Source organism: Lynx rufus, unplaced genomic scaffold, assembly GCF_022079265.1.
Source record: "Lynx rufus isolate CCGP_SWC_20201006 ecotype Redwood Valley unplaced genomic scaffold, mLynRuf1.p SCAF_15, whole genome shotgun sequence".
Lineage (NCBI taxonomy): Eukaryota > Metazoa > Chordata > Mammalia > Carnivora > Felidae > Lynx > Lynx rufus.
The window spans coordinates 16,695,473-16,715,668 of record NW_025814829.1 but is presented as its reverse complement, the minus strand read 5'-3'; positions in this window follow the sequence as shown (position 1 = coordinate 16,715,668).

Sequence of the window (20,196 nt, the reverse complement as noted above, 5' to 3'; positions counted from 1 at the left end):
ATGTCCAGCCTTGATGTCAAAACTACTTTGCTAATAACACTGCACTCATTCTGTTAGATAATCTTACTTTTTATTTATAATATTATTGATTTGTATTCTTTTCTTTTACTAAGTTTGGTCAGGTTATTTTAGGGATGTATAAATTTTGTTGATCTTTTCTGTTCTTGTCTCTTCTTGTCTTTGTTCAATTTCTCTATCACGTATCTGCTTTTTTGTTTCATTGATTTCTCTTATCTTTATTACTTCCTCCTTTCCACTTATTTGGGTCCACTTATCTCTTCTTTTACTAGCTTGGTAATGTAAGTCCTTAGGTCCCTGACTTTAGAAGCATTAAGGAAAGTATTTAAAATTTCCCTCCATGAACTGCTTTGCCTTTTTCTCATGAATGTTTGCATGTGGCGTTATTTTTTTTCCCTTCGAACCACTTTTTAATATCACTTTTGCTTTCACCTTTGGCCCCCGAATTGTTAAAAATGTGTTTTGTAATATATAGGTATTTGGATTTTCCTCATTATTGTTGTGGATTTCTAATTTAATTTTGCTGTGGTCAGAAAACATTCTAATTCAATGTTCAATTCTTTTAAATTTATGGAGATATATTTTACAACAAACGATGTGGTCTATCTTGGTGGATATAGAATGAGAACTTCAAAAGAATGTGTCTTCTCCAGCTACTGAATATAAGGTTCTAAAATGTCAACTAAGCCAAGCGTTTGCTAATCTTTTTCATATAATCTAGGTTTCTTTTTTATAATTTTATCTTTATGTTATAATATTCTACTACATGTTTTGAGGATCATACATATTTATTCTTATATCTTAAAAATTTTTAATTGTGCAATATCCCTTTTATTTTTATCTGGAAAACTATTTTATCAGCCATTAAAACAGGTTTTCCGGTCTTTTGACGTGTTTACTTTTGTAGGCAAAATAGTGAGGTCTTCTCTTACTTTGAGGATCTCTGCAATAAGCAAAGTATAGTATTCAGTAATTAGAGCATTTACAACAATAAAATGTTGTAAATGTGAAATAATTCCTGATAAGCTTATCTTAGATGTGTTCATTTATTTTTAAATACGTTTTCCTTTGCCTCAGGGTACATAGTCATAATAGCTGATTTAAAGTCTTTGAGAGTTCCAGCTTTGGGACAACTGTGTGTGGGTATGTATTCATTGTCCCCCACTCCCCTCCCCGCCCCACCGGAGAATTGGTTATATAATCTTAGTTGTTTATACGCTAAATAATTTTGCATTGTATCCTGGATAATGTGAATTTTATACTGTATAGACTCCTATTTATAATTCAGCAGTACATATTCAAAGTGGATTCACAAGGGAAGTCCCGCTTCCCCTTTTGTGTGGTAGCTTAAAACTGTAATTCAGTTCTCAATGTACTTGCTATGCTGGTTTGTGTCTGTTGTGCACATGCCTGGTTCCCAAAGCTTTTGCTGTATGTTCACCATTACCCACCGTTAAATCTTGGGAAGATTCCCTCTTATGAATGGAGGCTTTCTAGACATGAGGTTCTCACATAGGACCTGTGGTGCAGAGAAAAAGTACTGAACCCAACGGCTTCAGGCCTTTCATTATTTTAATTATTTTATCATTTTTAACAATAAGAGTAATGACAATTGTTGACTCAGATCACAATTTAAAAATTCAGGATTTCTGGCTCTGCAGTATAGGGTTTTCAAAGCATTAATGAGGATATTTTCTTGGAGAAGTGGAACCATTAGAAAATTAATGCTTTACAGGAAAAGACCTCTCTGACCTCAGCCGTAGCAATTTCTTACTTGACACATCCCCAAAGGCAAGGGAATTAAAAGCAAAAATGAACTACTGGGACCTTATGAAGATAAAAAGCTTCTGCACAGCAAAGGGAACAACCAACAAAAATAAAAGGCAACCAACAGAATGGGAAAAGATATTTGCAAATGACCTATCGGACAAAGGGCTAGTATCCAAAATCTATAAAGAGCTCACCAAACTCCACACCCGAAAAACAAATAACCCAGTGAAGAAATGGGCAGAAAACATGAATAGACACTTCTCTAAAGAAGACATCCGGATGGCCAACAGGCACATGAAAAGATGCTCAACGTCGCTCCTCATCAGGGAAATACAAATCAAAACCACACTCAGATATCACCTCACGCCAGTCAGAGTGGCCAAAATGAGCAAATCAGGAGACTATAGATGCTGGAGAGGATGTGGAGAAACGGGAACCCTCTTGCACTGTTGGTGGGAATGCAAATTGGTGCAGCCACTCTGGAAAACAGTGTGGAGGTTCCTCAGAAAATTAAAAATAGACCTACCCTATGACCCAGCAATAGCACTGCTAGGAATTTACCCAAGGGATACAGGAGTACTGATGCATAGGGGCACTTGTACCCCAATGTTTATAGCAGCACTCTCAACAATAGCCAAATTATGGAAAGAGCCTAAATGTCCATCAACTGACGAATGGATAAAGAAATTGTGGTTTATATACACAATGGAGTACTACGTGGCAATGAGAAAGAATGAAATATGGCCCTTTGTAGCAACGTGGATGGAACTGGAGAGTGTGATGCTAAGTGAAATAAGCCATACAGAGAAAGACAGATACCATATGGTTTCACTCTTATGTGGATCCTGAGAAACTTAACAGGAACCCATGGGGGAGGGGAAGGAAAAAAAAAAAGAGGTTAGAGTGGGAGAGAGCCAAAGCATAAGAGACTCTTAAAAACTGAGAACAAACTGAGGGTTGATGGGGGGTGGGAGGGAGGGGAGGATGGGTGATGGGTATTGAGGAGGGCACCTTTTGGGATGAGCACTGGATGTTGTATGGAAACCAATTTGACAATAAACTTCATATATTGAAAAAAAAAGAAAATTCATGCTTTAATTAATTTATTTTTTATTTATCTTTTTATTTTCTTTGCACTTAGACAATGACTTCTTTATTTGCAGAGGTGAAGTCTAGAGGCACCCAACCCACCAGAGGGCAGAATCCTTTGAATTATTTTTTAAATTAAATGAAAGTCTGTTTTCTCTGAGTACTTAAAAATATTTGTTATTTGAATGGAAGAGAAAATAAATGAATAAGTTATTCTTTTATTGAAATAAGCCCTTATATAATTAAATAATTTTCATTAAATTTTCACCAGTGTTTTCTCTAAAACAAGTAAGAGTTGAATAGAAATAAGCAGAAGTGGGTTTTTATATTCTTGGAAAGTATCTAAATATACAAAAGTGAGGGAATGATTAATAAATCCCTAGCTCACATATTCCCAGATTTAAAATTCATGTGCTACTATGGGTTGAACTATGTCTCCTCAGAAAAGATGTGTTGGAACCCTAATCGCCAGTACCTCAGAATCTGACCTTTTGGAGATAAGGTCTTTATAGAGACAATCAAGTTAAAATGAGGTCATTAGTGAGTCTCCAATACGACCAGTGTCCTTATAAAAAGAGAAAATTTGGACATAGAAAAAATAGTTCTTTGGAAATCTAATCATTAATTTGGATTTGACTACAGCAGTTACCATTTAAAGATTAAAGAGACACAGACACCAGTGAGAATGCCATGGGAAGATGACTTTCTTAGGCAGATACATCTATAAGCCAAGGAAAGACAACGATTGCCAGCAAACCACCAAATTCTTGAGAGAGGCAAGGAAAGAACGGTCTTCCTCACAGACTTAAGAAGGAACCAACCTTACTGATACCTCAATCTCTGACTTATAGCCTCCTGAACTGTAAGACAACTAATTTCTACTGATTAAAGACACTCAGTTGTAATTTGCCACAGCAGCCCTAGCAAGTCAATACAGGAGCTTAGAAACCTAGTTATTTTTCCAGATAAAGATACTTTTCTGTTAATACTATTTATTTTCTTCATAAAATAATCAACGGCTATATTTTAGGAATAAAAGTTGTCAAAAGTTAGAAACATCTCATTTATTCTAAATTTGCTTTTATCTGTATCCATTAAACCATTTTTATTTTTGAAGTTTCATTTATGAAAATGTCATTTTCATAGAAAAAAATATAATTCCTTTATTTCATCATCCGACTCTAAACATAAAATGGCAAATGCCATTTTGATTCTAATAATTATAAAATTTTTACACATAATGTATTCAGTTCAGAATCATGAGCTTCAAAAAACTGTAACAAACAATGAAGATGAAAGTTCTCAGAACAAGGAAAATAGAGAAGTCAATGTGAAAACACCAGACTAAAATCAATTACACACCCACTTACTGAACACAGGGGATATCATATATAAATAAAGGGGAAAACTAATGAGAAAATTCTTACAGACTTGCAGGATGATTTTCCGAGGATTTCTAAAATAGAATCATACCCTGTATTTATTGATGCTGTGATTCTCTTTCCATCTTCATCCTGAGAATGTATGTGAATAATTCAATCAATACTAAGTATTACTGCTGTGTGTTTTAAAATATTGTGCTCGCACAAAATGTTCAACAACAGGGTCCATGTACAACATGCCACACCTATTGACACCAGTAAGCAAATTATACATATATATATGTATACATATATATATATATGTATACATATATATATATATGTATACATATATATATATATTTCTTGGAAATCTAATCATTAATTTGGATAGGACTATGGCAGTTACCATTTAACGACTAGATACTCAAGTAATAGAAAATTCTATTATCTTTAGCCCCCTCTTAGTAATAAGTGATTCAACATAACATTGCATTTAATTTGAGTGAAAGTATTTTGTAGCTAAAAAGTAAGCTGCATAGGAATACCTGATAGAGCTGTAAGAGCAACAGGTTTAAACTGTTTTCAAACGTTTACTTTAACAGCAACCTTTTGTTGTTTAAACCTAGCAGCTTGCTAAGACAGATGTGTTTGTTCAATTTTCAGAAAAGATAGCAGCTGCTCAGATTCAAAAATAATAGATATGGGTAATTTTAAATGGCAAACATGAAAGTTGATTTCCCAGCCTTACTTTCTGCCAAGCAGCTGGGTAGCCATAAGGCACGCTAACCTAATCGGTGCCAATTAATTGCCATGTGTGTTCAATTTAGTACTAAATCCAATCCTGGTTCAGCAGCCCATACCTTAAACTGACTTATCAGACACACCTTAAGAAATGCTACAAACATTACTTTTCAAAACGTGAGGAACAACTCCCTCAATTACTCACTGTAGGAGGGAAATGCCAACATACTAAAAATGTATGCCTTATGGGAATATCCATTCTGCCTATGATTATCTAAGCCCCTCACACTCATCCCTCTCGCTGATTACAACGATAGCGTTTGGAGACATTACTAGAGAAAAAAAAATAAAAAAAAAAAAACTGCTCGAGGAACCTGAAAAGTAAACAAAATCAGAGGGGTGACCTAGAGAAGTCAAAACTTGGAGAAGCAACACAGTCACAGGTGAGTTTCCTGGTTTTATTTTTGTTTCTTCTCACTGCTTTGCACCAAGGGTAGACACCAGTTGCACAGTGCAATAGCAAAAACTCTGACAGAATATCTGGGTATTTCTGGCCAGAGAACAATGGAATAAAGCCGTTAGGTCAGAATACATGGAGTAAATCCTAGGGGAGGAGGAGACTGAAAAGAGAAGCTAGCATTTTTGTATTGAATCCTATAAAACTCCCAGCCTCATGTGTGGACCAGACAGGCTTTGCACAAGTCCAAATTAGTATAATAAAGACTTTGAGAACTAAAGTGACATTCAAGTCACCTGTAAAATCCCATCCTAACCCCAGAACCTCACAGGTTTAAATGAGATAGGCCCAAATCAACATGACCAAAGTTTTGAGAAAAGAACTGAGATTTGAACCCACTACAACACCAGATGAAACACGCTGGGCCTAAACTTGACAAAGAAACATGCCAGAGGACTTCACAAAATGCAGTCAACACACCACAACATTCACAACGTCCAGGATGCAATTAAAAAAAAAAAAACAAGGGCACTTGGGTTGCTCAGTTGGTTAAGCATCTGACTCTAGATCTCAGCTCAGGTGATGATTTCACAGCTTTTTGAGTTCGAAACCTGCATTGGGCTCTGTGCTAACAGCACACAGCCTGCTTAGGGTTCTCTTTCTCCCTCTCTCTGCCCCTCTCCTAATCTCTCTCTCAAAAAAAATAAATACACGTTAGAAAAAAATTCTTTAAAACACACAAACTTATTACATTAATACTGAGGAAAATATGAGCCATTCTCAGAAGAAAAGGCAACCAAGAGATGTTGATTCTGGGATGACTCAGATGTTGTAATTATCAAATAAAGATGTTAGTGCGGCAATTATAACCACACTATGTGAGGTGAAGAAATGAATATTTGAGATGACTGAAAATGTAGGGTTTAACATTTTATTTTTAAGTAATTTCTACACCTAAAGTGGGGCTTAAATTTACAACCCTGAGGTCAAGAGTCGCGTGCTCTACCTCCCAAGCCAGCCAGGTGCCCCGAAAAGGTAGAAATTGTAAATAAAGAAATAGAAATTTTTTAAATAACAAAAAGGAAATTTTACAAATAAAAAAACATTATTTAAATTAAAAACTCACTGGAAGTTCCATAAAGACAGGCAATTTTATCTTCAAATTATGGAATCAACACACTAATAGCAGTTCCTTGCTAAGAATAGGCCCATGAAAAGCATTTAATAAATAAAATCTGAAAAGGCTGGTAAAATCAAGTATCATTTCCAGTACTTTAAATAAGTCATGTAATTCTTATAGCCTGAAAAATTTATATGAAAGCACAGTTTTGTTTCTAATGGATAAAGTTCAGTTCTTTATAAGAAGGCTAAACCACATTATAATCTTTATTTTTCAAAATACTGAATATCCCCTATAGAGATAAAACAAAAATTAATCCATTAAAATCTTAGATATATAAAGAAAAACATTAAAATTGTTAGGTAGAAGCTACATAGGAGCATCCTGACCTTGTGGCTTTCAAGCGACTGACAGATCAGGAGCCACGGGTGTCCAACAAATGCTCTCCCCTTCCACCTCTGCCACGGGGTAATCTTGAGACTCATTATAATTCATTTGATTGTAGAGACAGCATCTCCCAATGTGGAAAGGCTGCCATGACAGTTTCAGTGCAAACCTTATAGGGTCAAAACTCCCCCTTCCAACCTGTGGGAGGAGATTCCCAAATGACTGGAGGCAGCCTACCTTAGAGACCACCCCACTGTACCTCCCAGTTCCTCCCAGCCCAGACAAACTCAGTAATATCCAATTCCAAGACAACCTTGCTCTCCCACCTTGGGAGTGTATTTCCACCGTAATAAACTGCTTTGTGCTTGCTACTTTCCTAACAGCTGTCTTTATTTTGAGCATGGATCCCTAAATCTCATGGGAAATTCAAAGACAGAGACCTCCATTCACAAAACACAGCCTGTCTTGTAACAATATCATTCCATGCATTTCAGTTCTGCATTTAAGGAGCTTGGAAGTTGCCACTCTGTCCTAACAAGTTAAAAGCCAAACAAGTTGAAATCAACAACCTATCCTAGATTCCTAAGGAAAGCAAGGTCAGAAAGAAAACAACTGTACCCAAAATTGGAGAAACAGACAAATACAGAGAATCTCAACTTACAGGAACAGAAACTCATGAGCTGATTGCCTCTGCCAGAACAAATCCCAAAACAGGAAAATGTGAACTATAATTGACAAATTGCTGAAGGCTCAGTGCAGATAAATCCAAGAATTAAAAACTCCAAGGGGAATCAGTCATGGGGGCTCCTCCTTCCTACTATTAGGCTTACCTGCAGGAGTTCAACCAGGTTCTCATAGTAAATATTGGAGAAAACTCCTCTCCAGCTTCCAGGAGTGGGAGAGGAAAGGAAACCATTTTGAAATACATCTGAGGGGCGCCTGGGTGGCGCAGTCGGTTAAGCGTCCGACTTCAGCCAGGTCACGATCTCGCGCTCCGTGAGTTCGAGCCCCGCGTCAGGCTCTGGGCTGATGGCTCAGAGCCTGGAGCCTGTTTCCGATTCTGTGTCTCCCTCTCTCTCTGCCCCTCCCCCATTCATGCTCTGTCTCTCTCTGTCCCAAAAATAAATAAACGTTGAAATACATCTGAGCACTCTGCTCTTGGCAAGGTCTACCCACAAGTGAAACTACTTAACCAGAGCCTTACCTGTTGGGATTTTATCAGAGCCTAACTGACTTGGGGGAAGGGAAATACTCAAGTCCAGCCACTTCTAGTCTTCCACGTGGGAGAAAGGAAACACCCAACTCCAGCCCACTCTAGTCCACTTGTCCCATATAAGGAGGGAGAATGAGAAGCACCTGTGCACCTCACAATCCAAAGGTATAGGCTCTCTAAAAGACTGAGACCTAATCATAAGACTATTGAACATTTCCTCTTCCACTTCACCACAACATTGTGAAAGTCCTATTTACAGCAGTTCCTTTTACCCAGTGTATCATGTCTGGCTACCAAGAAAAAAATTACAAGGCATACCAAAAGCCAGAAATCACAGTTTGTTTGAAGAGGCCGAACAAACATCACAACCAGACATGGCAGGGGATGCTGGCATTATCCGACTGGGAATTTAAAATAACTATGATCAATATGCTAGGGGTTCTAATGGATAAAGTAGACAACATGCAAGGGCCATTGCACAATGTAAGCAGAAAGGTGGAAATCCTAAGAACAACAACAAATCTGAAGATAAAAAACACTGTCACAGAAACGAATAATGCATCTCATGAGCTCATTAGGAGACTGGAAACAGCTGAGCTAAGAATCTCTGAGCTAGAGCACTTATTAGTAGAATCCTCAAAAACTGAAAAGCAAAAAGAACACAGATAAAAAAAAAAGGTATCTGGAGACTGTGGGATGATTACAAAAGATATGACATATGTAATAGGAATACTAGGAGAAAAGAAAGGAACAGAAGAAATCTGTTAAACAATAATGACTGAAAATGTCCCCAAATTAATGTCAAACACCAAACCACAGATCCAAGAGAATACTAGACTAGAATATATGCCAAAAAACTATACCAAGGCATATCATTTTCCAGCAATAAGAAAATCAAAGATAAACAAAAAGTAATGAAAGAAAAGGAAAAGATACTATATTTATTGAGGAGTAAAGATATTCATTACATCCAGCTTCTCAAAAATCATGCAAGGACGAACAGAATGAACTGAAATATCAAAAGTGTTGAGAGAAAAAACCCATCAATCTCCAATTCTGCACCCCACAAAATTATCCTTTAAAAGTGAAGAAGAAGTGAAGACTTTCTCAGGCAAACAAAAATGGAGGAAATTCATCACCAGTAGACTTTCATTGCAAGAAACACTGAAAGAAATTCTTTATTAGAAAGTAGTATCTAAAAAAAAAAAAAAGAAAGTAGGATCTACAGAAAAAGAAAGAACATTGGGAAGGAATAAGTGAAGGTAAAATAAAAACATATGTTCTTATTCTTAATTGATCTAACAGAAAACAGTTTGTTCAAATTAATAACAGCAATATTGTATTTGATTATGTATGCTTATATATATTTTATGCATATACATATACACTTACATATAAGTGAAATGAATGACAGCAACAATAAAAGAAACAAAAAGGAAGAATTAGGGTTATTGTGTTATTAAAAGATATGCACACTATCCATGAAGCAGTGGAGTGTTCTTTGAAAATGGACTTGGGTTAGTTGTAATTGGATAATGCAACTCTAGGGCAAACACTAAAAAAAAAAGTTCAAAAAGAAGTATAACTAATATACTAAAAAAAGAAAATAAATTCATACAAAATGCTCAATTAAAACCACAAAAGCAAGAAAAAAGAAGAAAAGGCAAAAATACAGAAACTATAAAAATAGAACTACCCTACAATCCTGTAATTGCACCACTGGCTATTTACCCAAAAAACCCAAAAACACCAATTAAATGGATACATGCACCCCTATATTTATAGCAGCATTATTTACAATAGCCAAATTAATGAAACAATCCAAGTGTCCATTGATAGATGAATGGATAAAGAAGATAAGGTGTGTGTGTGTGTGTATATACATATATATACACATATGTGTATACATATATATGTGTATGTATACATATATATATATTAACATGTAATGGAATATTATTCAACCATAAAAAGGAATGAAATCTTGCTGTTTTCAACAATGTGGATGGAGCTAGAAAGTATAATGCTAAACGAAATAAGTTAGAGAAAGATCAATAATATATAATCTCACTCATGTGTGGAATTTAAGGAAAAAAACAAATGAGCAAAGGGAAAAAGAGAGAGAGAGAGAGAGAGAGAGAGACAAACCAAGAAACAGACTCAACTATAGAGAACAAACTGATGATTACTAGAGGGGGTGGGGACTAAGGAGTACACTTGTAATGAGCACCAGGTGATGTATGCAATTGCTGAATCACTATATTATACACCTGAAACTAATATAACACTGTATGTTAAGTACACTGGAATTAAATTTTAAAAAATACAGAGACTAGGCAACAAATAGAAAACAGTCATGTATATGTTAGATATTCATCCAACTATATCAATAATCATTTTAAATGTCAATGGTCTAAATATACCAAGGAAAAGACAGAGATTATTAGCGTGGACCAAAATATAAGACTTAATCATACACTGTCTACAAGAAGCCCATTTTAAATATAAAGACACATATAGACTAGAAATAAAAGAGTAGAGAAAGATATAACATACGAATATTAATCCAAAGAAAACAGGAGTGGCTACATTAATTTCAGACAGAGAAGACTTCAAAGCAAGGAAAGTTACTGGGGATAAAGAGGGGCATTACATAATGATAAAGGAGTCAATTCTCTAAGAAGAGATAACAATCATTAATGTGTGTGTGCCTAAAATCTGAGCATTAAAGTGTGTGAAGCAAAAACTGATAGAACTGCAGGAAGTAGATGAATCCACTATCATAGCTGTAGATTTCAACGCTCCTCCCTGAGAAACGGACAGATCTAGCAGGCAGAAAATGACATAGTTGATCTCATCAAAAGAATCAATCAACTGAATATAACTGACACTTAGAGACTACTTCATCCAACAACAGCATTATACACATTATTTTCAAGTGTACAAGAAACATTTACCAAGACAGACTAAATACTGAGCCATAAAACACACTTTAACAAATTTAGAAGAAACCACGCGATTTCTACTCTTAAACCAAAGCAAAATTAAACTAGAAAGGAGTAACAGAAAGATAACTGGAAAATCCCCATATACAGGAAGATTTAACAACACATGTCTAAATAATGCATGGGCCAAAGAAAATCTCAAGAGAAATTTTAAAATATTCAAACTAACTTTAGAGTCTCATGCCTTACCAACTGAGATAGCTAGACAACTTGAACTAAATTAAAATGAAAACACAATGTCTCAAAATTTGTGTGATGCATAAAAACGGTGCTTACAGGGAACTTTAGAGCATTGAATGCATAATACTAGAAAAGAAGGAAGATCCAAAATCAATCATCTAAGCATCCACCTTAAGAAAATAGAAAAAGAAGAGCAAATTAAATACAAAGTAAGCAAAAGAAAAGAAATAATAAGAATAAAAATAAAAGAAATAATAAGAAAAGAAATAATAAGAATAATAATAAGAATAAGAATAATAACAAATAATAAGAATTAGAGCAGAAGTCAATGAAATTGAAAACAGGAAATCAACAGAGAAAATAATGAAACTAAAGTCTGGTTCATTGAAAGGATCAATAGAATCAATAAGCCTCCAGACAGGCTAACTTAAAAAAGAGAGCACAAAAATTATTATGATCAGAAATGAAAGAGGGGAGATTGCTACAGATCCAATGGAAACCAAAGGGTAATCAAGGAATTCTATAAACAACTCTATGTCCACAAATGTGATAACATAGATGAAACAACCAATTCTTTGAAAGACACAATCTGTGAAAACTAACCCAAGAACTAGATAATCTGAATAGGCTTATATCTATTAGAGAAATTAAATAAATAATTAATAACCTTCCAATACAGAAAGCCCCAGGGACACCTGGGGTCACTGGTATTTCTCTCAAACATTTCAAGAAGCAATTACATCAATTCTCTACAGTCTCTTTCAGAAGACAGAAGCAGAGGGAATGTGTGCTACCTCATCATTTGAGGCCAGATCACACATACACCAGACAAAAGGATTATAAGAACAAACAATTACAGATAATAACTCTCATGCATGTAACATATAAAAATCAACAAAATATTAGCAAATTGAATCCAACAATTGATAAAAACAACTTACAGCACAACCACAATAATTTATTTACAGATGTGCAAGGCTGGTCCAACATTAAAACTCGGTTAACAAAATCACTTACATGAACAAGCTAAAAAGGGTAAGTCATATGATCATACAAATAGATGCAGAACAAGTATTTGATGAAATCCAATAAATCCCCATTCTTTTTCAACATTCATACTGGAAGTCCATGCTAATATTACTAAGACAATAAAAGGAAATAAAAGAAACACAGGCTGGGAATTCAGAAATTAAACTGTAAGGAACAACTATGGAGGCAGTGTAAAAAAAAAAAAAAATCAATGCTTGCCAGAAGTTAGGAAAAAGGGAGGGATGAATAGGTGAAGCACAGAGGATTCTTAGAGCAATGAAAAGACTCTGTATGACACTATAATGATGGATACATGTCATTATACATTTCTGCAAACTCATATAATGCAAATACCAAGAGTGAACTCTAATGTAAACTATGGACTTTGGGTGACAATGATGTGTCAGCGTAGGCTGGTCAGTGGTAACAAATATACAACTCTGATGGGTATGTTGCTAACAGGGGACGTTATGCATGTATGGGGAAAAAAGTATATGAAAAATCTCTGAACCTTCCTCTCAATTTTGTTGTGATCCTAAGTCTGCTCTAAAATAATGTCTTTTAAAAAATTGACCTATATTTTGAATTTTCAGTAAGTTAATAAAAACTCATAGTTGAGGAATTCACCTAGGGGCAATCAATAAAGATTTTGCAATCTTTATAACATTTCTTCATTAGTCCAAGCAGAAAACTCAGAATAATGAGTAACATGGAGAACAATGGGGGATATGGGAATTCATCAGCTACAAAAAAAAAAGATACTTAAATGAGTATGATAATCGTCTTTAAAAACACTGCTTTGTTGAAAAGTGAATATACTTATTCACTTTTTGTCCCCTAGCATTATGGAGATTCTAAGCAAATGTATAAAATAAAATAAAAAGATGTAAAGTGCAGGATCAGTATGAAGAACTTTCTGAGTAGTAACAGAATATCTTTAATAGACATGGTGCTTAAAGAATACAAATTCCATTCATTTACATTCCTTATCCCATCAAAATCTTATAGACAAGGTTATTACTATAATCATATAAATGTACAATACAATACTTGCTAAGGCTAACAGAAAGTGTGACCAAACCAGGACTTAAAATCAGTGTTTCCTTTTTTCCTTAAAAGCAAATACATATTCCTTGAATGTGTCTTTGAATGTCTTGAATGTCTTGAAATACACATTCCATGATGAGTAAAAACTCCAGAATTATTTTCTTATTACAATGAACCAACACAAGACCATCCTCAACACAAATAGGCACACACAACTCTTTGATCTGATACTGCAACAACCTGCAAAACTGCGACGGAGTGACACTTCCCTTATATTGGAGAACTTACAGTCTTCTGTATTTTATTTATAGAAAGATAGAAAATATAGGATGCTGGTGCACCACTGCTCTGGAAAAAGTAAAGTATCTTTTGTGAAGTAGAAAAGATAATGTGGGAAGGTAGAGATAGATGGTAACTTGAACTGGAAATGGGTTAAGTATCCATTCTGACCATTATTATGGTCATTATACGAACATATAAATGTAATTATTTATATTTATGACAGCTCAGCACAAGATTAAATAACTAGAGATTCTATTCACCCAGAAAACAGAAGTTAATTAGATAGTCAGCAAGAAGGGTGGACTTTTGAAAGACAAAAAGTATGACCTCAGTGTTGAAGGAACTGGTGTGAAGGAGTCAGGTCCCTAGGATTATGGAGTTCACATGTCAGTACGTGAAAATTCAACTGTAATTTACAACATTAAGTAAGAAAGACATCAAAGTCTGGAATAAGTTTTAACTATTCTTCAAGTATGAACTTGTATGGGTGTCTGGGGGACTTACCTTAGTTCTACTGTCCCATTGTCAGCCATAAGCAATCTTCTATGCCTGCACCTCAGCTTGTACCTTTTGGCACCCAGGCCCCTTGCCCAGCCACCAGCAGTCACACTCATTACACAGTGGAGAGCTGGAAGTACCGAGAGGATTCTCTCATTTCTTTTGTCTGCCCTCAGAGGTCAGCAGAAGCACCCATACCTCCTGCTCAGGGGATTTCTCTCAGCACCTCTGCCCCTATCCCAGCTGGAGTTTCTGTCATGTGTTCCATGACACACAGAATCTAGAAGTTTTCTCTCACTGCTGCCCTACCCTCAGCTAGCAAGGATGTGCCTCAGCCTCAAGGAAGGTCACTCTGAGCTCTCCTGCTCTTATGGCACTCATAGGCAACTCTCCTTGAAAGCTGGAGCACCTGGGCAGGGAGAGTTTCTCTCATTTCTTGCTCTGTCCCCAATACTCCAATTGAATGCTGATAAAGTCCTATGGTAAAGAGTTGGTGATTGGCTGCAAACGTTTTTTGTGACCAGCGCACTCTTAGGGATTCTAAATTACCATCCTAGCCCTCACTAAGCTATACATTTTTTTTTTTTAATTTCTCTGTTTTTTCTTGCCTTCATGAATGGATGTTTTCTCTCTTCTGCCCTACAGAGTTCAAAGCAGCTTTGGGTCTCTTCTAAAAGTGTTTCACACTTATTGGATTTTGTTCACTTACATTTGTGTCCTCAGTTCTGGGAAGGATTTTAAGAAGCTATGATTTTATAAACTATCTTACTTTACTGGTTGCTTCATTGAAAGTGATGTTCTCTTACACTTTCTTATCCCAGCAGAGGCAAAAACAGTCAAAGTGGAGTTAAAAATATATTTTAACCAAATATAACAGGTCTACTGAGGGTAAGGAAAAGTATTTTTGCACCTCATTAGTTAAGTAGAGTTTCTCCTATAAATTTTTTGATTTTAATTAACAGAGAGCTCTAAGCTTGCATTTGCCTAGGTAAGCCTGTATAGCTATTAGCGTCCAGATTCTGCCCATTGTTAGTGAACTTTATAAAACCCCTGAGCTGAAGATGCTTTCATAATAGCTTTTAATTAGCACTATATGTATGAAAATATTTCACAAACTTCTTTAATTCTAAGTAATATATTTAAAAAAAAAGTCTGGAAAACATGTATCACAGCTTACCCCAAATATGTAGATTATTTTTCATCTATTTTTGTATAAGCTACTTCAGAAATCAGAGCTAAAATCACTTAGAAACAAAATTTAAACTGGAAAAATAATGCACTGGCTTGGTGATTCTACATTTGGAATTGGAATTTTGAATATTTCTAAGATGAAAAATGAAAAAAAGAATACTTTATCTGATTTTGAAATTAGTGTTTTTGAAATTTGCATAATCTAATATTTGCTATGGAATCTTTCTGATGGCCACTAGTTGAAGACAATAATACAAGTCAAGCCTTGTACAGTGTTTTCTATGTGCCATGCACTATTCTAACCACTTTATATAGCATAGAATAACTTCTAATTTTAGTCTGCAAACAATCCAGTGAAGTAAGTACTGTTATTATTACCATTTCACAGATAAGGACTTTGAAGAACAAAGAGTTAATAATCACGTTCATACAACTAGTTAGAGGCAGAGTCAGCTGATCTGGTTCTAGAGTCTATATATTTTCCCATTTTGGTTAACTGCCTCAAATTAGCAAAATTATAGATTAAATCACATCTTTAAGTTATTAGTTAAAACAATGTAATTTTATAAGAATTTGATATTTATGTTTGAAATAGAAGTCCTGCTGCTATGAATTTAAATATATTTGGGATATATATTATAATATCTATTATTAATTATATTAATATATTCCATTAAATCTATAAATATCTATAAATAATATCTACCATTAATTTAATATATAATATTATGACATATTGTGAGATAAATATATAAATATATTACATATAATATTATGATATATATCCAAAATATATTTAAATTCATAGCAGCTAGACTGTTATTTAAAACATAAATATTGGGGCGCCTGGGTGGCTCAGTCGGTTGAGCATCAGGTCATGATCTCATAGTTCGTGGGTTCAAGCCCCGCATCAGCCTCTGTGCTGACAGTTCAGAGCCTGGAGCCTGTTTCAGATTCTGTGGTTTGATCTGTAATATATATTTAGAGATGTTGTTTGATCTGTAATATATATCTGTAACAATAATATATTAATATGTTGGTTATTATATATAATTATATATTATAAATTCATTATATGTAATATTATTAGTAATATATATTATATAATATGTATGTACAATCACTGTTTTTCCTTACACTAATTTAATGTTATATATTAGATATTTTTTACAATCAGCACTTTTGTTCATAAAAATTTTACTATGTATTTTGCTTTATTTTATTATAACTAAATTTACTTGAAATTATTTTAATGTGTTTATCCACAAAGTTGTACTTATGATTCATTTAAAAAAAATGTCAATGTAAAGGCACATATTTATTTAAAATGACGTATTTTTATCATCATTTTTGCAGTGGCATTGGAAATGTTTTTTATGGTCCTACATAGGTATGTGGCGATTTATTTATTTCTGTAAGTGACCTAATCATCCCATGAGTACATTTAATATTTAACTATATTTCAGCTTTTCCCAGCTTCAAAATAATGATATTTCAGCTTTTCTCAGCTTTCCCTCAGGTAAAGATATAAAAAGATAAACTAGAGGGATGAGATCAAATCCTTCCCTCCCTTTACTCTCACCTACAATATGAGTCTCATGTTGGCTCTTGCAATGGATTCCACTGAGGCACAGCTGTTCTCTTCTTAGGGGGAGTGCCAGCTGGTGTTTATTGATGTGTGGTTAGTGTACTCCCATCCCTGGGAATCCTATTGGTTTCTGCTCCTAAAATATGTAGCTGGGGAACCAACAGTCTGTTTTTGTTAACTGGCTTCATTCTCAGCACTTCCTAACTTAGAGCAACCTAGAGTGTCCCTGGCCTGAGACAATATTCTGAGGTGTAGCCATGACTTTCTAGTATAGATAGCCTGTACTGAACTATTTGATTACAGGGCTATCGTGTACACTCTTTGACCACACATCTGGTAACTCTCTAGCCAGATTCTCAGTGATATTTAAAATAATCTTTTTTCTTCTTTGCAATAAACTAGCAGGAACTTCTCAATTCCTTCAATGTCACATGGAAATAACTGAGGTTAATCTGGATAATCATCTCCCTCCACTACAGATGTGTTTTGTACCTTCACACACTGTATTTGTACTGAATTACCCTGCCTGGTCATCTCCTCCAGGGTTTTAAAAAGGAAGTATGATAACGCACTTCTGCATTCAGTTTTCTCTCCAACCTATCTAACAGAGATAGTCATGAAGAACCCTAGCTCAGGAAGGCAAGGGAAAGAATGATATGAATCACCTCTGCTTCTCCTGTCTTCAATTCCTTTCTCCTTCCCACAAACTACAGGTATCGAAGTCATTCATGTATTTCTCCTTTTCTGGTAGAAATTTTCCATTTATTGTATCCTGATTCCTGATCAATCATAAATATGTTTTTCTGAATTATAATAAAATTAAATGTAGCCTAGAACTGCTTTATTTTCTTGAAATAAAAACCAATTATATATAGTTTTACCAAGGTCAAATTTTTAAGAGTTTATCTTTGGAAATTTCAAGTTCCTAAACACAATTTTTTTCACTCTCAAATGATTCAATAACCATCCAGTATTTCTTAGAGGCACATAGATGCCTCTGAAAGTAAGGATGTTATGGGCCCTCTATGCAAAAGGCAAAATAAGAGAACTGTAATACATTTCCAAAATACTTTTTATCTTTTCAAAAAAATGATACATTTTTGTTAAAAAAAGGTAGTTTTCTAGTTTGTAGTTGCAGCATTTTCTAAGACAAGACTGAAGAGTAACAGAAATGTATGAACAATTTCAATGATAATTTCTCTAGAAAGTATTATTCAACAGTAAAATAAGCCATTGCTGCCATCATCATGAAAGCTCAACAGAGTATTTTTTTTTATCTATGTTATGGTAGAATAAGATTTCTACCTAAAGTAAATTAATAAAAAAGAGATATAAAAGAGATTTAATATAAAAGAAATTTATTTCAATTAGTAAGAGGCTTGACATAAATATCATATGAGGTTAGTCATTTGTCAGCAGAAGCATTTTCGTTGATAGTTTTCTATTTGGTCTATATAGAGTAATATAGGGACGCCTAGGTGACTCAGTCAGTTGAATGTCCAACTCTTGATTTCAGCTCAGGTCATGACTCCAGGGTCATGGAATCAAGCCCTTCATGGGGCTTCACGCTGAGCATGGGATTGAGCCCTACATCGGATTCCATGTGGAGCCTGCTTAAGATTCTCTCTGCCCTTCCTCCTGCTCTCTCTCTCACTCACTCAAAAGAGAGAGAGAGAGAAATATAAACATTTGCCTTATATTACATTTGGTTTGTAAATATTTGCTTTTGAATAAATCCCTGGTAGTGATGTATATATACCAAAATCACTCCACCTGGACCTAGAGAATCTGTAGAACATCTATGTTGATAGAGTTAAAGATAACTTTCTAAGCAGGTTCCCCTGCTTCCCTGTCCACTGAAGGAGGCTAATTGTCTTAACGGTTGGTCTTAAATGATGAGACTTCCTTTCAAAGGAAAAACACTCTTGCTGAGAAAATGCCTTCATGAGCCTTTGTTTGTTGGTTGAGTCTTTGTGAGATGTGAGATTGTCAGGTTCCAACCTTCTAGAGAAGAAGGTAATGCTATTTAATAATACCACATGGGGGAAAAATAAAGGTCTAAATAAAGGTCTAAGAGATAAGAGGGAGGATTAGAAAGATATTATTAGAAATGTTCTATATATTAGCTATTCCATCAGTTTGGGTTCCAAAATGAGAATGAGAAAGATTAGAAGCCCCAGAGATAAAACTGAACATTTGTAGACATTGTTGTTCTAAGCCACTGAAAATCTAAGGTTGTGTGGTAATGACTGATGAATATGTGATACTTCCCCCTCCCCCTTCCCCTCCCCCTTCTTCTCCTTCTTCTCCTTCTTCTCCTTCTCCTCCTTCTCCTCCTTCTCCTTCTCCTTCTTCTTCTCCTTCTCCATCTTCCTAAATCTCAATTGCTGAATTTGGTGTCTTGATTTTTATGGTGTTGGATTTTTTCCTCAAATATTGTTTCTTTGCATCTTTTCTTAAGTTTTATTGACTCCTTCTCTGTGATGAGTGAAAGTTTTTCTTTAAGGAAATATAATGAAAGGGTAGTACTGTGGTCTCAGCAGAATATGAGTTAGTCTAAGCAATGCTAAATGCTTTACTTAGATGGCTAAGAGCAGAATCAGAGTCCCCTTTTCCATTCCATTCTTCTTTCTTATAATTTGGGTTACTTTGGGTATTCTTCTGCTTCTTTCTTAAACCCCAATATTTATATTCAGACCCTTTCGCAGACAGTAGTTCACAGTTGGAAAGGAGTTTTCACAATTTAACCTCGGAGTAAATATTGCTGCGTGCCACTATAAGCTGACTACAGTACCCATCTGTCCTTAATGTAATCCTAATTAATTATTCTGACAATTGGTCCTGAACTTCCAGGTTCTTTTGTGTATGTTGTCTCTGAACTTGAATGTTTTTGGAAGAGCTTTTTTACATCTATAGTAGTTTTTTGCTAAATGTGTTTGACCTGTTGTTTTCTCTGCTTTTTCCCCATTCCTGCAATATAATTTCACTTGCTTTTGATTATCCAAGAGTTCTTCAAAAAATGTTGTACTGTTGGCTGCATATGTTTTAAAAAAAACGTGTTAATTGACTATTTTTAAAGTTTATTATTATTATTATTTTTTTTTAAATAATCTCTATACCCGACATGGGGCTTGAACTCATGACCACGAGATCAAGATTTGCATGCTGAGCCATCCAGGTGCTCCACTGAAGGCATACTTTTCTAAATTTTTAGAGC